Source organism: Saccopteryx leptura, chromosome 13, assembly GCF_036850995.1.
Source record: "Saccopteryx leptura isolate mSacLep1 chromosome 13, mSacLep1_pri_phased_curated, whole genome shotgun sequence".
In the NCBI taxonomy this organism is placed as follows: Eukaryota; Metazoa; Chordata; class Mammalia; order Chiroptera; family Emballonuridae; genus Saccopteryx; species Saccopteryx leptura.
In genome coordinates, this window is record NC_089515.1 from 32,044,991 (window position 1) to 32,065,087 (window position 20,097).

Here is a 20,097-nt window from a genome sequence, read left to right on the forward strand (position 1 = left end):
TTAGGTTGATAAACAGAGGCCCTTGACTAGACTTTTGGGGTTATTGATTTATGCTCATCTTGGCTCTGCTTCCCAAGCCCAGTGATCCCCATAACCCCTCTCATTTCTACCTGGCACCATAGATTTCTGACCAACTTTCACCCATCTCACCCAGTATCCTCAGCATTGACCTCCAAAGAACATAGAATTCTTGGATCTGACATTCCATGATGTTCTAATTAGGTCTGTGCCCGCAGTAACCTACACAGCTCAAGAGTATAGATTTGTTTTTTCTCCTGCCCCCTCTTCTAATTCCTCACAGTCATGGCCCACTTGTGGGAAGCTTCCTCCTTCCTGTTTATGATCCTGGTCTGTGTGCTTGACTCTCCTGCCTGGTATTTTTATTTATCTCCAACAGCAGAAGGACTGCTGGGAATAATCTGATGCACATGAAGAGAAAATAAGGATTTACTAATAAGATTAAATTAAATTGAAGCAGATTTTTAACAGTGTGTGAAGCACACTACTAAACACTGTTTGAGATGAGCAGACACAAGCCAGGACCTTATGGAATTTACAGTCTGGTAGGGAAAAAAGATGAGGAATAAGACTATACACATCTACTCAATTCCTGCCAAATATGGGAAATCCCATGAGAAAGGAATAAATGAAGTGCTCGTAGGGCTTGAAAGCAGGAGTGCTCACGTTTCCCTAGGGGACCAGCCCAGCAATGAGACTGTGTGATATCAGAGAGCGGTTGGGACGGACGGTGGGTAGCCCTGAGCATTGCTACAGGCTCAGTCGCAGACACACCAATATAGCCTTGGTGGTCCTCCTCCCAGGACAGCCCCACAGAACTTACAGGGTCCAGTGTAAAATGGAAATGCGAGGCCTTTTGTTCAAAAATGAAGAATTTCATGATGGGGAGAGCAGAGCACAGGACCTTTTTCAGCACCAGCTACACATCCATGGCCCCAGTCTGCCCTGGGCCTCTGCTTCGTCAGGGTTACTTACCTTCAGGAGGTAGGGAGCCAAGTGTCATAGTGCCCGCTACTCAGACATCTGACTGGAGATAAGAATGAATTGACACGATTACTTCTGATGAATTCTTAGGTTGCTTTCAGTGTTAAAATGTTATTAGACTATGTTTCTGAATACTTCATGGAGGAGACATTTGAGATGAGTCTTTTTTTTCCCTTTCTTTCTTCTTCTAGAGACAGAGAGAGAGAGTCAGAGAGAGGAGTAGACAGGGACAGACAGACAGGAACGGAGAGATGAGAAGCATCAATCATTAGTTTTTCATTGCGCATTGCGACACCTTAGTTGTTCATTGATTGCTTTCTCATATATGCCTTGACCACAGGCCTTCAGCAGACCGAGTAACCCCTTGCTTGAGCCAGTGACCTTAGATCCAAGCTGATGAGCTTTTGCTCAAATCAGATGAGCCTGCGCTCAAGCTGGCGACCTCGGGGTCTTGAACCTGGGTCCTCAGCATCCCAGTCTGATGCTCTATCCACTGCGCAACTGCCTGGTCAGGTGAGATGAGTCTTGAAGGACAGTAGTATTTTTCTTTCTATTTTCCCCTCTTCCATTCCTTCCTGTCCTTCCAGTATTTTTCCATTTAGCTCACACACTCTAATGATAACGTTAGGCTTTACAGTGAGAAATGCAACAGTCACACAGACTGGTACCAGCAGAGGAGTTCAACATTCGAGGGTTGACTTGAAGACTTGGGCCTCATTTAAGATTCCTCCAGGCAGTTTCCCACTGATAGGGATGGCCTTGCCTGTAGATCAGATGTCCATGGGTAGAGTCTGGATTTTCATTTTAAAATTATGTTGTTTTATTTTCATTGAACAATTTGATAAATGGTTTTGAAGAAAAATATAGATGAGCAGAAAATACTCATAATCCCATAGAACTATTAGAAACGGCTCTAATAGACCCTGGCTGCTTAGCTCAGTAGGTTAGAGTGTTGTCTTGAAATGACAAGGTTGCGGGTTCGATCCCTGATCAGGGCACATACGGGAAGCAACCAATGAATGCACATTGGTTCCCTCCTCCCTCCCCTATTCCTTCCTCCCTCCCCTATTCCTTCCTCTCTCTGTCTCTCTAAAAACCAATCAATAAAAAATAAAGCCCTGGCCAGATACCTCGTACCTCGGTTGGCTGGAGCATCATCCTGAAGTGCAGAATTTGCTGGCTTGATCCCTGGTCAGGGCACATACAGGAATAGCTCAATGTTCCTGTATCTGCCTCTCTCCCTGTCTTTCTAAAAAAAAAAAAAAAAAAAAAAAAAAAGTAAGAAAGAAGGAAAGAAAAAAAAGAGGCTCTAATAGGTTAGAACATTGTCCTGACATGCCTAGGTTGTGGGTTTGAACCCCAGTCAGGGCACATACAAGAATCAACCAATGAATGCATAAATAAGTGCAACAACAAATTAGATCCCCCCCTTTCCTCTCTCTCTCTCTCTAAAATCAATCAATACATTTAAAAAATTTTTTAAAAGGATAGTTCTAATGGAATTGCAGTATAAAACAAGTTTTCCGCCTCTGTTTCCATTCAATGTATTATGAGCATCTTTATGTGTTAATAAGTATCACTATACTCTTTAGTTATGCATGGCTGTTAGCATTCTGTCAAATGGTTGTGCTGTCATTTTCTTATCTAATCCACTCAATTGGATATTTGAGTTGTTTCGATTTTGTTTTTCTATTCTAAATGGCGTTGCCCTGAATTTGCTGGGTAGGCAGCTGACTTAGTTTCTCTACCTGTTATCTTCCCCTTGTGTGGATAGCCTCAAGATAATTATAACACGCCTCCTGGGTTTGTTGTGTGGTGTCAGTGAGTTAATGCAGGTAAAGCTCTTAGCACAAGTGCAGAATAGCGCATAGCAGACTAGACGTGCCCAATAAAAGCCTTTTTATTACTTGACAGGCCCAGAGGAACTGTCTTGCCTGGATCAGGAAGTAAGTTACTAGTAGAGCCTGGGAAGCCTGATTCAGATTCTTTGCAAAGCGACCAGATGAGGTGCAGGTAGAGAGAGGCCTGGGCTGGGGGCTCCCTAGAATAGTTTTCTAGTGGTGTCCTGTCTCCTCAGTTGTAGAGTAAGATCCCAGGTGACTAGGAGTCTTCTAAAATTTTGTTTTTCTTTACATAGAAGAAGACAGCAGGTGCTCAGCAAAGGTTTGTCAGATACCTGACATCTAAGAGCGTTAGCAGATGTTTTCCCCATCACCCTGTGCAGTCATCAAGGCCTGTCTTTACCTTGCCACATAAAGGCTGTTAACTGGGAACATGCTCTGGCTAGAGACTTTTGCCAAGGGCGACTGATCCAAGTCAGCTGTGTTCAACTGAAGGATGACTGGGATGTCCCAGAGATGTGGGAAGCTAGGTGTGGAGGTAGCAAGTTCCAGACCAGCTATTTGCTGGCCTGCTGACCCTGTGATCTTGGGCAAACAGCTTTCCCTGTCTGCTTCCTTTTCCATAACACTGAAGGGACAGGAGGAGATCAGGGTGGTATTGCACAATGGTTAGTTCTGAACTCAATCTACATAGTAAAAGTGCACTTCTCTCCCCTTGCACATTATCGTTTTATTTTATTCACTCTTCATATTGCAGGTGATCTTGTTTATTTATTCACTAGTTTCTCTGTCTCCCTAACTAAAAAGGAGGCTTCATGAGGGGAGGGGCCTTTCCTGCTTGTTTTTCAGCAGTGACCCAAGACCCAGCGCATGCCCACTGCCATGCAGCTCCTGAAATAATATGTTGTATGAATGACCCTCAGAACCTGCATTAAAATCTTGATTGCACTGCTTTCTGTGTGACCTTCAGCAAGCCACTTAAACCACACCTCAGTTTTCCTGCTTGAAAAGTAGGGATTGATAACAGTGCCTCTTTTCTTTTTTTAAATTTTAATTGATTGTGTTTATATAGATTCTAGTGTCCCTCCGAATACATCCTCCCCTCCCCCGTGTTCCCCACTACATCCCCCTTGTCCCCCTCCCTGTAACGCCCTCCCCTCTTGCCTCTAGGATTTGCTTTCCTGCTCTCATCCCATCCTATCAGCCTATTATCCCCTTTCCCTCTGTCTGCTTTCTTTCTGCATCCTTTGATCCCGCCTCTGTCTCTATTCCGTTCCTCAGTTCATATTGTTTGTCGGATTCTTCAAATGAGTGAGGTCATATACTTATGATATTTTTCTTTCTCTGCCTGGCTTATTTCACTTAACATAATAGTTTCCAGGTCCATCCATGCTGTCACAAAAAGTAAGATTTCCTTCTTTTTCATGGCCCCATAGTATTCCATTGTGTATATGTACCACTGCTTTTTAATCCACTCGTCCACTAACAGACACTTGAGCTGTTTCCAGGTCTTGGCTATTGTAAACAATGCTGCCATATACATGGGGGTGCATGTCTTCTTTTGAATCAGTGATGTGGTGTTCTTAGGACATATTCCTAAAAGTGGAATGGCTAAGTCAAAAGGCAGTTCCATTTTTAATTTTTTTTTTTTTGGATTTTTCTGAAGCTGGAAACGGGGAGGCAGTCAGACAGACTCCGGCATGTGCCCGACCGGGATCCACATGGCACGCCCACCAGGGGGCAATGCTCTGCCCCTCCGGGGCGTCGCTCTGTCGCGACCAGGGCCACTCTAGCGCCTGGGGCAGAGGCCAAGGAGCCATCCCCAGTGCCCGGGCCATCTTCTGCTCCAATGGAGCCTCGGCTGCGGGAGGGGAAGAGAGAGAGAGGAAGGAGAGGGGGAAAGGTGGAGAAGCAGATGGGCGCCTCTCCTGTGTGCCCTGGCCAGGAATCGAACCCGGGACTTCCGCATGCCAGGCCGACGCTCTACCACTGAGCCAACTGGCCAGGGCCCCATTTTTAATTTTTTGAGGAATCTCCATACTGTTTTCCACAGTGGCTGCACCAGTCTGCATTCCCACCAGCAGTGCAGGAGGGTTCCCCTTTCTCCACATCCTCGCCAGTACTTATTCTGTGTTGTTTTGTTGATGAGCGCCATTCTGACTGGTGTGAGGTGATATCTCATTGTGGTTTTAATTTGCATTTCTCTAATGATTAGTGATGTTGAACATTTTTTCATCTGTCTATTGGCCATCTATATGTCCTCTTTGGAGAAATGTCTATTCATTTTTTTTGCCCATTTTTTTGATGGGATTGTTTATCTTCCTGGTGTTGAGTTTTACAAGTTTTTATAAATTTTGGCTATTAACCCCTTATCAGACATATTGTCGAATATGTTCTCCCATTGTGTGGTTTGCCTTTTTATTTTGTTCATATTAATTTTAGCTGTGCAAAAGCTTATCAGTTTGATATAGTCCCATTTGTTTATCCTGACCTTTATTTCCCTTGCCTGTGGAGATAAATCAGCAAATATATTGCTGTGAGAGCTTATTGCCTATGTTTTCCTCTAGGATGCTTATAGTTTTATGACTTACATTTAAGTCTTTTATCCATTTTATTTTTGTGAATGGTGTAAGTTGGTGGTCTAGTTTCATTTTTTTGCAGGTAGCTGTCCAATTTTCCCAACATCATTTGTTAAAGAGGCTGTCTTTACTCCATTGTATGCTATTACCACCCTTGTCAAATATCAATTGTTCATAAAGGTGTGTGTTTATTTCTGGGTTCTCTGTTCTGTTCCACTGATCTATATGCCTGTTCTTATGCCAGTACCAAGCTGTTTTGAGTACAAATGGCCTTGTAGTATAACTTGACATCAGGAAGTGTGATACCATCCACTTTATTCTTCTTTTTCAAGATTACTGAGGCTATTCATGTTCTTTTTTGGTTTCATATGAATTTTTGGAATATGTGTTCTGTATCTTTGAAGTAGGTCATTGGTATTTTAATAGGAATTACATTGAATTTATAAATTGCTTTGGGTAATATGGACATTTTAATGATGTTTATTCTTCCTAACCATGAACACGGTATATGCTTCCACTTATTTGTATCTGCCTTGATTTATTTTATCAACATTTTTTTTATTGTTCCGAATTAGAAGCGGGGAGGAAGTCAGACAGATTCCTGCATGCACCAAACCGGGATCCACCTGGTATGCCCACCAGGGGGTGATGCTCTGCCCATCTGGGACATTGCTCCATTGCAACCACAGCCATTCTAGCACCTGAGGTAGAGGCCATGGAGCCATCCTCAGCGCCCAGGCCAACTCTGCTCCCATGGAGCATTGGCTACAGGAGGGGAAGAGAGAGACAGAGAGGAAGGAGAGGGGGAAGGGTGGAGAAGCAGATGGGTGCTTCTCCTGTGTGCAATGCCCGGGAATCGAACCTGAGACTTCCACATACTGGGCCAATGCTTTACCACTGAGCCAACCAGCCAGGGCTTTATCAATGTTTTATAAAATTTTCCAGTTGAAACAGTTATCAAAAAACTCTCAACAAACAAAAGCCCTGGACCAAATGGCTTCACAGGTGAATTCTGCCAAACACTCAAAGAAGAACTAACCCCTGTCCTTCTCAAGCTATTTCAAAAAATTCAAGAGTAGGGAAAACTTTATGAGGCGAGCATAATTCTGATTCCAAAACCAGGCAAAGACAACACAAAGAAAGAAAACTGTAGGCTAATATCACTGATGAATTTCTCAGGGATAGTTTGCTAAAATTCTCGACAAAATATTAGCAAACCAGATCCAGCAATACATGAAAAAAATCATACATCATGATCAAGTGGGATTCATTCTGGGGAGGCAAGGCTGGTATACAATATTTGCAAATCAATCAATGGGATTCATCACATAAACAAAAGGAAGGAGAAAAACCACATGATAATATCAAAAGATACAGAAAAAGCATTCGATAAAATCCAGCACCCACTTATGATCAAAACTCTCAGCAAAGTGGGAATACAGGGAACATACCTCAACCTGATAAGGGCCATCTATGACAGACCCACAGCCAACATCATACTCAATGGGCAAAAGTTAAAAGCAATCCCCTTAAGATCAGGAACAAGGCAGGGGTGCCCCCTTTCACCATTCTTATTCAACATAGTTCTGGAAGCCCTAGCCACAGCAATCAGACAAGAAGAAGAAATAAAAGGCATCCAAATTGAAAAAGAAGAAGTAAAACTATCATTATTTGCTAATGATATGATACTGTACATAGAAAACCCTAAAGTCTCAGTAAAAAAACTAGTGGACCTGATAAATGAATTCAATAAAGTGGCAGGATATAAAATTAATACTCAGAAATCAGAAGCATTTTTATACACTAACAATGATCTGTCTGAAAGAGAAATGAAGAAAACAATCCCCTTCACTATTGCAACAACAACAAAAAAAGTGCCTAGGAGTAAATTTAACCAAGGAAGTTAAAGACTTGTACTCGGAAACAGTGCCTCTCTTATAAGGCTTTGAGGATCAAATGAGAAAATATCCGGAAGCATTAAGCACAGGGATTGGTACAGAGAATAACAATGATAGTAGCAAGTATTTATGTAGCGCAACAGCCAGACACTGACCTAAATGCTTTATGTAGGTTACCTATGTTAATCTTCACTACATCCTACTATTAGGCCATTTTATAGATGAGCAAACTGGGGCCTAGAGATTAAGTAGCATTTGCACTCAAGAGAAGATAGCTGTTATTTTTATGCCTAAAGTTCCTTCCCACCTTTCCGGGGGTGGGGTGGGGGGGGCATCCCTCTGAAGGGACAGAGGGCAGCACGCTGTCCTCCAGTCCAGCCGCAGCCCGCCACAACATTAAGGGTTACTGCGGCCCCCGGCGCTTTATGAGCCGGAGATCCGTGGGCCAGCGCAGGGGGCTGACAATGCTGTGGGCGGGGCGGTGGGGCACTTCCTCGCCTCCCATTGGCGCACACGCCCCTTCCTGTCACTGCCGGGCTCGGCCCCGCCCCCTGGCCCTGCCCGCTGCCAAAGCGAAGCCGAGTGGACGGTTCCAGACGCATGCTAATGAGGGGGCGGCTGCCGTAGCTCATTGGTCAGCGGCGGAGTGTCGGTGAAGTCAGCGCCGAGTCCCAGAAAAACAGAGCGGGGCCAACTGCAGCGTGTAGTGCGAGTGGGGCAGGACGCGCGCTGCTCACCAGCCCGCCCGCCAGGCGACCCGCAAGGTAAGCCCGCGCCAGCCGCCCGCCCGCCCGTGCTCACCCGATGGGCTGCGCCGGCGCTGGGGGCGTGCGCCAACCCGCCCCCGCGGGCGTTGCCTTTGTTCCGCGCTCAGAGGAGTCGCGTTTAAAGGGCCAGCTGTTGGAAGGACTTGGGGACCCCCTCCCTCAGAGCATCCCCCCGTAGTCGCAGGGAAACCGTGGCGCCCTTCGGCCGAACCCTCCTTTCTGTCAGTCTTTTAAGGAAAGTTTCCCAGGGTGCGGGGGTTTGGGGAGACTCCACGGTTTTTTGGTGGATTGGGGGTACGTGCGATCATGGCCTCTGCTAGGAAAGAATGTCCGCCTGCTCCAGGCTGCCTGCAATATGGGTGGGTGCAGGAGACATCAAAGCCCGGGTGGGTTTGCGCTGTAAAGGGAAACTACCGAGGAGGGGCTCCTCTACTGCAGTTCGGGGAAGAAGGAAGGGAGCGAGCGGCAGGATGGAGGCATTTCAGGTGTTTTCATTCATCAGCATCCTTCTGGAGGAGAGGGCGGCGGGAGGGGCCAAGGACGACCGGTCTGGCCTAGGACCCGCCTGAATTAGCGGATACGTGTATGTGTGTCCGGGGACACCGTGCCTGTCTATTCGTCCATGCTCCCCCCCCCCCCCCCCCCCCGCCCCATGCCTGGCAGTTCATTACCGAGACGGACGGAAAGGAACTCCTTTCTCCTAATTCCCGGGGCATCCCGGCTCTCCCCTGGCTGCTTTCCGACGTGGCTTCCTTGATAAGCAGTATTTCCATTCAAGATAGAGGGGGAAAGAGGCTTGAAGTCATTATGTTCCTTTCATGGGGGAATGTGTTGTCGAATTCTGCATCCTCCTGCATCCGCTGTCGTAAGATGGCTTTGAAATTCACCAGTGCATGCTTTCTTCAGGCTGACAGAATTTATTACGCTATTACATTGCTACATAACAGCAGAAGGGATCCCACTGAGCATGGCTCCGTTCATCCAGACCTTGGGTTGTCCCAGCATGTTCTGGCTAAGCCTTTGGACTTTCGTTTTAAACTGAGCGCTGGGATGCTCCTGTTGTCGCAAAGCTGACCTACTGAAATTTTTCGAATTGATTTCAGGGCCAGTAGAAGGGAGGTTCATTTAGAGACATGGCATGTCTGACAGGCATCTGACATTACCCCCACTTGCGCCCTTTTTCCTTTCATAAGTGAGGGTAGAGATGGCTTGTTTGTATCCACTGCCCTCCTTGGTTTTTGAGCTCCTCTAGATTCAATTTTGTGGTCTTGGCTTGATGGTCATCTAAAGGAAGGAGGGTTCTTAAAGAGGGATGGGCAGCAGATGGGAACAGCAGTCTCAATGACAGAAAACACGTATTGGATATTTGAGGACTCCAGCTCTACAACCCTTCAGAGACATAAGTGAGAGCGATGGCTATCTATGCAGTGAGGGGTGTGTGTGTTTTGGCTTTGAGGGAGGGGTGGAGGAGGAGGATGCTGCCAGCTATTTTTCTGCCCCACCTTCTTGATGCTGCCTTAAATAGCTCTTTGCCAGCCAAGCTCTGATGTCTCAGGTTCTTGGACCAAGGGGCCCCGCATGGAGGGGTTGATCTGTTGGTATCTTTGCCCTAGGCATTGTTAGAGTTGATCGTTAGGGGTTAGTTCCCCAGGGGTTAGTGAGAGCTCATTTCTCAGCTGGAGGGCCCTGAGTTGAACTAGCTCAAGTAATTTCCCTGTAAGGTTTAGCAACTGAAAAGAAATGCTTTCTACCCCATAGGGTGAAGAGAAGGGAAGGTATTGTTGTCTTCCATTGGACACCCACCCCCTGTTGGCCCTCTCCTCCTCTTACCTGCTTTTTAAAATTCTAGTTGGAGAGTTGCTGTGAACTTCTCAGAAGGGATTGGGAATATTGGGGGTTGAGGTAAGAGTTGTGGGAAAGGATGAGCAGATAGATATAGATGCTCCTTGCTGGCAGAACAAAGAACGATTCAGCTCTCCCCTCTTTCCCCTTCTCCAAAATAGAGTTCAGTATAGATAGCAGAGTCTGGGGTTTTCTTTGCAGAGAATGAATGGGCAGGGTACAGGAAAGCAAACTTTGATTAGGCAGCATTAGTAAATCACCTGGTCATCCAGATTTAGTTCTCGACTCTTCCCTGGATGTGGACATGGATTTGCTGTAGAGGGCACTCATTGGTAATTTAGGATTTATTCTGTTTCTATGAAAATGGAAATGGATGATCTCAAAAAGCTTAGGTGGAGGAGTTCTGGACCAGAGTCAGGACAGCTGGCTTTAATCCTGGTCACTAACCAGCTTTGGGCTTTGGGCTAATAGTTGCTTCTACACTCTGGGCCTTGGTAAAGTGGAGGGCTTTGGAGAAGACCATTTCCCACGGTTCCTGACGGCATTATTGTTCTTAGATTCAAAAGTATAGTCTGTGATAGCATTTTTAGATGCTTTTGTGTTTGCTAAACTGATGTTAAATCCACAACATTGCTGAATGGCATGAAAAAAGCATTCTAGGACTCAGGCTTCTGTTGGATTCAGACTCCCTTTTTTTTTTATTAGTGTGATATTTGAGGTTTAACTACATGTATATAATTCACAGCCAGAACTGCCCAGCGTGAGAGGCACAGACCCTCAGGGCCTGTGGTTGGCTGGGCAGATGAGGGTGGGATGATAGAATGCTGAGGGAAGGGAGTTGCTCTAATTCATTCTTTCTGTGTATCCTTAACTCACGGTTAACTTACGGTTATACAGGTGACTGTTTAGCTAGTTACAACATGAGAGTTGGAAGAGATCTCTATGATTGCCAGGTTCAGTCTCCCTCAGTGAATAATTTGAAGAGTTGGGAGGTTTGTGATTTGTCTGAGGTCGTACAGCTAGCAAGATGCAGAGCTGGGATGGAATCTCAGATACGTATAGATTCTAGGTCTCGTGTTCTACACGTATCTCTTAAGCCTCCGCCTCCTCTGACAAATGATAGAAAAGTGAGGAAGACACAGGGGCTGAAGAAGGGAGAGGCTGGAGAAGCAGACTGGGGAGCAGGTTGGGGGCAGGTCAGGTGGGGAAGGAGAGACCACAGAAACCAAGTTTGAAGGAGAAAGGGATGGAGCGGGAAGCAGGTGGGGGATGCTCTATCAGCTGTGAAGTAGCAGATTTCTGCAGCCTTCGGGTGAAGTTACGTATGGAGAGGCTTGGCCTGGACAAGGGTGAGGGTGAGTGTCCTCGGGGTGGGACTGACTTGGAGTCGCCTTGGCTCTCCCGTTGACCCTCAGATTGCAGTGCAGAGGCTGCTTGTTTCAGGGCCAGCGGAGGCCTTTGGAGCCCCTGGGGCACACGGCGCTTGAACATGTGGGAAGTCAGGTGTGCTGGTGGCGATGCTGGAGAATGCTGAGGTTGGACCCAGTTCTGCTGAAGTCCCAGGTTTTGTTTTTTTTAATGCAGGAACTGAAAAAAGTTTTCCTTGGAATTTCTTTTTAACTCAAGCAGCGTTTTCTCCTCCGACTACCATTGCACTTTGTACGTTCATTGAGGTAGTGTTTCATGTACTCCCTTTCCGAGTGCGTACTTGAGGATGACTGACTTACTGAGTTGTAGCTCATTTGGGGGGAGCCTACGGCCTGTGACCTGAGGTAAGTCTCAAAGTGTTTCAGTGAGCAAGTAAAGGACTGTGAACAGTGGTTAACCAGATCAGTAACCATTTAAGGGCATAACAGATAGTACTTTGAAGTCTAGAGCCCGAGCCAACAGCTGGCCATGTACAGTGAGTGCAGTTTACTTTGGCTGACTCTTCAGGCCTAGGAAGCGTCTCTGTGGATTTTAGTTGTTCCTTCTTTCTGGGTACGGGTAGGCATGTGTGTCTGTCCCTCTGTCTCATTGTCTTCCCGGTCCTTTCCCACATCTTCCTCTTCTGTACATTTTTTTCTTTTTTTTTTTTTTTTGTATTTTTTCTGAAGCTGGAAATGGGGAGAGACAGTCAGACAGACTCCCACATGCGCCCGACTGGGATCCACCTGGCACGTCCACCAGGGGGCAATGCTCTGCCCCTCCGGGGCGTCGCTCTGCCTTGACCAGAGCCACTCTAGCGCCTGGGGCAGAGGCCAAGGAGCCATCCCCAGCGCCCGGGCCATCTTTGCTCCAATGGAGCCTTGGCTGCGGGAGGGGAAGAGAGAGACAGAGAGGCAGGAGGGGGGGGGGGTGGAGAAGCAAATGGGCGCTTCTCCTATGTGCCCTGGCCGGGAATCGAACCCAGGTCCCCCGCACGCCAGGCCGACGCTCTACCGCTGAGCCAACCGGCCAGGGCCTCTTCTGTACATTTCTTTTTCTCCCCGGTTGTACCTTTCTCCTTGCCTTCCTCCCTGTCCTTTCTTTACTGTCAATGAGATAGCTTTGTGGTGTATTTTAATATATTTATTGTGTCATTAAAATTTCATCTTCTCTGTTCTTAATTTGAAATCAGCTGAGTTCACTCTTTTTGAACGTTTGTAGATGTGTTTTTACACACAAAACCAACAAACCAACCCCAGTTAAATAGCTTTTTACTTCTGTGTGGTCTTCCATTGATTCCCCATCCTCCCTCTTCTGTGGTCAGTGGTGTCTCTTTATAGAAAAAAAAAAATTCCCAGCTCACAATCATGTGCTTATTGTTTTTATAACAAAAACAGCTATAACAATGGAAAAAGTTTCCACCCTTGTATGTGGACACAAGGGACACTCTCTCCCAAGAGATGTGCCCTGTTTCTTGACTTCCTGCCCTGGGAAGCATGTGTGCAGTGTCTTCTCTAACTGAGGCCTGCACTGCAAGGGGCTGAGGATGCTGATGCTGGACCTGTGGCTCTTGTTGCTGATTCCGGTAATGCGTCGAGTGGGGGAGGTGGGCAGGCTGAGGCCGAGAGAGTACTCTGCAGGCTTGAAGTGTCTCTGTGGATCCTTGACTTGTTCTCGCTGAAAAATCCAGCACAGTGGTTTTCCTTTGTTTCCCCAGGCTGAGCTAACCCAACCTGCAGGAGCAGGACCCAGACCCCTTTGTTGTTTTTTTCTTTCTTTTTCTTTTTCTGAAGCTGGAAACGGGGGAGAGACAGTCAGACAGACTCCCGCATGCGCCCGACCGGGATCCACCCGGCACGCCCACCAGGGGGCGATGCTCTGCCCACCAGGGGGCGATGCTCTGCCCCTCTGGGGCATCACTCTGTTGCGACCAGAGCCACTCTAGCGCCTGGGGCAGAGGCCAAGGAGCCATCCCCAGCGCCCGGGCCATCTTTGCTCCAATGGAGCCTTGGCTGCGGGAGGGGAAGAGAGAGACAGAGAGGAAGGAGGGGGTGGAGAAGCAAATGGGCGCTTCTCCTATGTGCCCTGGCCGGAAATCGAACCCGGGTCCCCCGCACGCCAGGCCGATGCTCTACCGCTGAGCCAACCGGCCAGGGCCCCAGACCCCTTTGGAAAGAAATGTGTTGTTTCTCAGCTTTCTGGTTTGTGTTGGTTATAACCCAAAGGGTGTCTTGTGGTGACTCAGGGAGGGTGGGCCACCACCGACAGGTGGCTGGTGTGAAGTCCCAGATACTTTGATAGATGCACGCTGTAGCCCTTTAGACCTTCCTTCTGACTCTTATCAGTTACAGAGAAGGTTGAGTCTTGGTGCTGACCGTCAGCAGAAAGTTTAGTGTGTAATGTGGCTCTCTCAGGCAAGAAGTCCCCTCAAAGTCTCCAGTCTTTATGTTAAAAAAAATCCCGAGTTTTGTGTTCTATAATATGTGCCGGAGCATTTAAAATGCTTTACTGTTGAGGGCAGTTGATGGTCCAGGAAAATGTGTTTCTCTTAGGCCTTCACCTGTCCATGTCCCCTCTCATTATACACAGCGGTCCCATACTCCAGCCGAAGAAGCCAGCAGTGGGGCGGGTGTCACATCTGGTGGTGCTGAGAACCACCCCTCCAGCCTTTTCGCTGTTTTCGGCGCTCCCCTGAGGTCCCAGTCCTTCTGCGCTCTGCCACAAGGTCCTCCCCCACACCAGGACTTGTCCCTCTCCAGAAGACCTTTTCCTCCTACCTGGATGACGCCTCCTTCTGTTTTCAGACTCCCCTCACTTCTGTGTCTGCTTTCTGCTAACACTGGTTCCCTGTTGGTCTTCTCCACCAGACTGAGAGATCTGGCAAGAGAGAATCTGGGTTTCATCGTTTTAAGTTAAATTTTAATTTGTATCAAAGTTATATATATATTGCTCACAACAATTAGGGGATATGTTATAGCTTCATATTCATTTTGAAATATCCCCTAATTGTTGTGAGCAGTATATATACATTTGCAGTTTTGAAAGTCAAATAATACGACAAGGCTTATAAGAAGGTTGTGTCCCCATCCTCGTCCTGGTGATCCACTTCCCAGAGTCGATCACTGAACACGATTTTCTGTTACTGAAGTGACACGTTACCACAACATAGTGGCTTAAAACAACAGAAATTTATAGTACAGTTCTGTATGTTAAAACTCTGAAAAGGCTGTCAGTGGGTTAAAATTCAGGTGGCAGCCGGGCTGCATCCCCACCTGGGAAGAATCTGTCTTACTTCTTTCAGCTGCTAAAGGTTGCCTGCATTCCTTGGCTTACGGCCCCCTTCCTTTATCTTCAAAGCCAGCAATGGCCAGGTGAGTCCTCCCATTGCATCACTATCCTTCTGACATAGTCACTTCCTCCTCTGACTCCCTTCTTCTTCCCTCTTCCACTTTTAAGGATTCTTCTGATTACTTTGGGCTTATCTGGATGATTAACTCCCTATTTTAAGGTCAGTTGATTAGCAGCTCTAATTTCATTGGCTGCCTTAATTTCCCTTTGCCATGTAACACATTTATAGGTTCAGGGGTTAGGATGTGGATGTCTTATACTTTGTGCTGTAGTCACTTTTTTTTTTTTTGTATTTTTCTGAAGCTGGAAACGGGGAGAGACAGTCAGACAGACTCCCGCATGCGCCCGACCGGGATCCACCCGGCACACCCACCAGGGGCGACGCTCTGCCCACCAGGGGGCGATGCTCTGCCCATCCTGGGCGTCACTCTGCCACGACCAGAGCCACTCTAGCGCCTGGGGCAGAGGCCAAGGAGCCATCCCCAGCGCCAGGGCCATCTTTGCTCCAATGGAGCCTCGGCTGCGGGAGGGGAAGAGAGAGACAGAGAGGAAGGAGGGGGTGGGGCTGGAGAAGCAAATGGGCGCTTCTCCTATGTGCCCTGGCCGGGAATCGAACCCAGGTCCCCCCGCACGCCAGGCCGATGCTCTACCGCTGAGCCAACCGGCCAGGGCCACTTTTTTTTTTTTTTAAGTGAGAAGAGGGGATATAGATAGACATCCACATGTGCCCCAACCGGGATCCACCTGGCAACCCCTGTCTGGGGCCAATGCTCAAATCAGCCAAGCTATTTTTAGCACCCAAAGCTGATTCTCCGACCAACCACGCCATCCTCAGTGCTTGGGGCCACTGGCTGTGAAAGGAGAAGAGAGAGAGAAGGGGGAGAGGGAGGGAAGAGAAGCAGATGTTCCGTTCTCATGTGTGCCCTGAGCTGGGATTGAACTGGTGATGTCCACATGCTAGGCCCATGCTCTATCCATGAGCCAGCCTCACAATCACTTCTTATATTGCACTTTTTATATCTCATTTCTCTTATATTACTATCATTTTTATAAGTTACATGCTCCCAATACTGGTTCCTGATTGTTCATTTTAGATGTTACTTCATGTCCTGCTACAGATTAGAGAAATCCTTACTCCTCTCCTCTCCCCTCCACTCCTCACAAACTCCCCTTCCTCCCTGTCATCCGGTTATGGCTACATCACAGTTTCTGATTACATCAATATTCAATGTTTACATTATTTTCACTGTAAATTGTGTTCATGGCCAAGCCATATAATATTTCCTTTCTTGTACATTTTTCAAGTTAATAATTACTTTTTTACTGTTATTATTATATATTTTTAGGGAGAGAGGTAGAGAGACGGGAAGAGGGGGAAGAGAGAGAGAGAAAGAGAGAGAGAGAGAGAGAGAGAGAGAGAGAGAATAGTCTGACCAGTGGTGGAGAGATCAGAAACATCAACTCGTAGTTGCATCACCTTAGTGTTCATTGATTGCTTCTAATATGTGCCTTGACTGAGGGGGACTTCAGCCTAGTCAGTGACCCCCTTGCTCAAGCCAAAGATCTTGGGCTCAAGCCAGTGACCTTGGGCTTCAAGCTAGCAACCTTTGAGCTCAAGTCAGCGACCAGGGGTCATGTCTATGATCCTGTGCTCAAAGTGACGGCCCCACACACAAGTTGGTGAGCCTGCGCTCAAGCCAGTGACCTCAGGGTTTTGAACCTGGGTCCTCAGTATCTCAGGTTCATGTTCTGTCCACTGTGCCACCACTGGTTAGGCTACTTTCTTTTTCCTATTTATTTAATTTTCTATGTACTTATTACAAATTCCTAGAGTCTCTGAAAGCATTTTAAAACATCTCTGTTTTATAACATGTGTTTCTTTTAATTTTATTAGCTATTTTTGCCATAGAGACCTCACTCCCAGAGGTCTTCATTCCTTTCCTCTATTCTGGCCCACTGACCTCTGGGCCGGGGCCTAACGCAGCCGGGGGGTTCCTGCATCTTGTTCTGGGTTGCGTCCTCTTTCCTCTTTCTTGGTTAGTCCTCCAGGAGTTTCTGGGAGGACCTGTAGAAGGTGGTCACTTCAAACTTGCATGTCTGAACAGTTCTTATTCTACAATTGCACTCAATTCATGGTTTGATTTGTCTAGAATTTTAGGTTGAAAGCCATTTTCCGTTAGAATTTTTTATCTTTTATTTTTTTTATTTTTATGAACCTGGAAACGGGCGAGACAGTCAGACAGACTCCCGCATGCGCCCGACCGGGATCCACCCGGCACGCCCACCAGGGGTGATGCTCTGCCCACCAGGGGGCGATGCTCTGCCCCTCTGGGGCGTCGCTCTGCCAAGACCAGAGCCACTCTAGTGCCTGGGGCAGAGGCCAAGGAGCCATCCCCAGCGCCCGGGCCATCTTTGCTCCAATGGAGCCTTGGCTGCGGGAGGGGAAGAGAGAGACAGAGAGGAAGGAGAGGGGGAGGGGTGGAGAAGCAGATGGGTGCTTCTCCTGTGTGCCCTGGCCGGGAATCCAACCCAGGACTTCTGCACGCCAGGCTGACGCTCTACCACTGAGCCAACTGGCCAGGGCTCCGTTAGAATTTTTAAAGCATTGTTGCACCATCTTCTGGCTTCCAATATTGATGTCGACAATTAGGATGCCGTACTGATTCTTGATTCTTTGTGGATAACCTGCTCTTTTCTTTCTCTGCATTTGGAGTTTTCTTGCTTTAAAAATTATTGTGTTGCATCCTTGATATGCTCTTTTGAACTAAAGATTCACATCCTTCAGTTCTTGGAAATTTTCTTTGACAATTTCCTTTTCTCCATTTTCTGTGTTTTGTCTCTGGAACTTAGAATAGTTGGATGTTGGACTTAACTGGGTCAAGTTTGTAATTTTAAAATCTTTTATTTTTTATTTTCATTTTATTTTTGTTTTACCTTTTGAGAAAGATCTTCAGCGTTATCTTTAATCATTCCTTTTGAATTTTTTGTTTTTGCTTTCATGGTTTTGCATGAAACACACCTGCATGTTATACTTTCTAAAACTCTCCCCTTACCTCTGAATGCTTACTTTTTCTTTCCTTTTTTAAAAATACGTCCTGTTCTTGTTACATGGCTTCAATAAGTTCACTTACGGAAGGTTTTTGTTTGTTTGTTTTTTGGAATTTTTCTGCTGTTTCCCACGTTGTCTTCGTTTCCTCCAAGTCCGTTTTTGTGCTTGTTTTGCTTATTGTCTTGCCCACCGGAGCCGTCCTTCCGTGCGTGCCGGTCACCGAGTGGCCCATTTGTGCTTTAAGGGTGGACTCCAGAATGCTGATAGGGCATCTGTGTGACAAGGAAGGGGTTGTGAATTTCACTGCAGGGTGATCCGGCAGAGAGTCCCCCCCTTTCTCCACTGGGGACACCTAGTTGTCAGTGCCTGTGGATCCTCTTTCCTGGGATGTTGGTTTGCTGGGGAGGAGTTTGCCAGGGGTTGTAATAGCCCGGTTGTTCTGCATTCTGGGAGCCTTGATAGAGAAGGAGGCTAGGTACCCTCTTTAATGTGTAGACTTTCAGATAACCCATCTATTTTCTGAAAGTTGCCCACCTCTCTCCCTATCTCCCTCAACTGCGTCTGAGTTTAGAGTCTAGTGTACTTGGCTAGAACAGTGAGCCTTCACCTTCTGCTGGCTGAGGGAGGGGAGTCACCAGACCGAGCAGATTGCGGAGGGACTCTGGGGTTGATTGCTCTTGGCAACAATTTTTAGCAGGTTGCCCTCTCTTTAGCCCCAGTCCTTGGTGCCTCCAATTCCTGTGCCTTCTCCTGTTGCAGTGGCATAAGTCACCCCTTGTTCAGTGGTTTCCTCCCATTGGCATTTAGCAGAGAAGACGAAGCAGAGACCTAAAGCGGCTACTGCGTGGCGCTCAGCTGTCTGTCCTTCAGAGTCCTGTTGACATAGCTTGTGTGCCGTTGACTCCTTTCCATTGAAAGAAAACAACCTCCCTTCTAGTGGGGTTCTGGGAGGGAGCAGAGATAAATGTGGCTGCTCAGCCTTCTGACTTTACCAGCAGTTTGTTTTGTCTCTTTATTAGAGCCCTTAACTGGTGCCTGATATATAGTAGAAATGTTTATTGAGTGATTGAATGCATGTTTTTAAGAAGGTATGCATATGGTTAGTCATGAGATTTCAAGAGTCCCAAACACCACTCTTACAAAAATAAATCCAGGGCCTGTTTTGAGATAGACATAATAGCAGGCGGGTACTGCCAGGCTCCCTGTGCTGTCTGATAAGAAGTGTGGGGAGGACAGTTGACTGTTGAGCTGGTGAGTGACGAGGCCCTAGTGCTATCTGCAGCCCCATCACCAGCTCCTTGGGTCATCTTGAGAAGTCACTTAACCTGTCTGGGTCTTGGTTTCTTCAGCCTTAAAATGAGCTGTTGGTCAAGATTTGATTCAGTTTACTGCACCAGGTGCCTGCTGTGTGCAAGGCGTGGTACAAACGTCTGTTACAGCAAGTCATTGAATTGATTATGTTTGGCTTAGATCTTTTTCCTGATTGTTGTTGAGTGCCTTACACAGAGTAAGGAGTCTGCAAAATCGACCTCTTACTCCTTTTAGACCGTGGGCTCCTTTTGAGGACCACATTGTAGTCCTTGTATCTCCTGTGTCTGCCACAGTTCTTGGTGCATGGGCGGTATATGGTCAATGTCAGGTTTTTCCACTTAGAAAGAGTATATCAAGGAAATATGAAAACATGAGTTCTTCTGCTAGAATCCCTGGACCCTACTCGAAGAATGAGGCCTCGCTCTTTGGGAGTTCAGTGGCACATGCCCAGGCCCACGTATGGAGCCCGCAGGCTCAAATGGGTTGCTCTTAAAGTCAGCAGAGATAGCAGTTCTGGACGACAGCCCGGACAGTAGAGGCTTATTTCCCCCAAACAGATCATAGTTATGTGTTTAATCAGTCTCACACAGGTATGAGTTAACATCAGATTCATCTTAACCAAGAGCATGAATTACAGGTATGATCCTGCGTTTGTAGTGTTTAAAAACGCTTAAGTGCCTGACCGGGTGGTGGCACAGTGGATAGAGCGTCGGACTGGGATGTGGAGGACCCAGGTTCAAGACCCCGAGGTCACCAGCTTGAGTGCGGGCTCACTGGTTTGAGCAAAAAGCTCACCAGCTTGGACCCAAGGTCGCTGGCTCAAGCAAAGGGTTACTCGGTCTGCTGAAGGCTCGCGGTCAAGGCACATATGAGAAAGCAATCAATGAACAACTAAGGTGTTGCAACGAAAAACTAATGATTGATGCTTCTCATCTCTCTCTGTTCCTGTCTGTCCCTATCTATCCCTCTCTCTGACTCTCTCTGTCTCTGTAAAAAAATAAAAAAAATAAAAAAATAAAAATGCTTAAGTGCATTTTCATGACTTACTTTGGC

At 47.0% G+C, this 20,097-nt stretch overlaps 1 protein-coding gene across 2 annotated transcripts in view; it reads left to right on the forward strand.

The window, feature by feature from the left end:
- Positions 1 to 7,946: 7,946 nt before the first annotated feature.
- SORBS1 (sorbin and SH3 domain containing 1) overlaps positions 7,947 to 20,097 on the forward strand; it is a 260,387-nt gene continuing 248,236 nt past the window's right edge. For both annotated transcript variants that reach the window (XM_066354910.1, XM_066354907.1), the window contains exon 1: positions 7,947 to 8,084. The gene's annotated coding sequence lies outside the window, so the exon portion shown is untranslated. The remainder of the gene's footprint in view (positions 8,085 to 20,097) is intronic.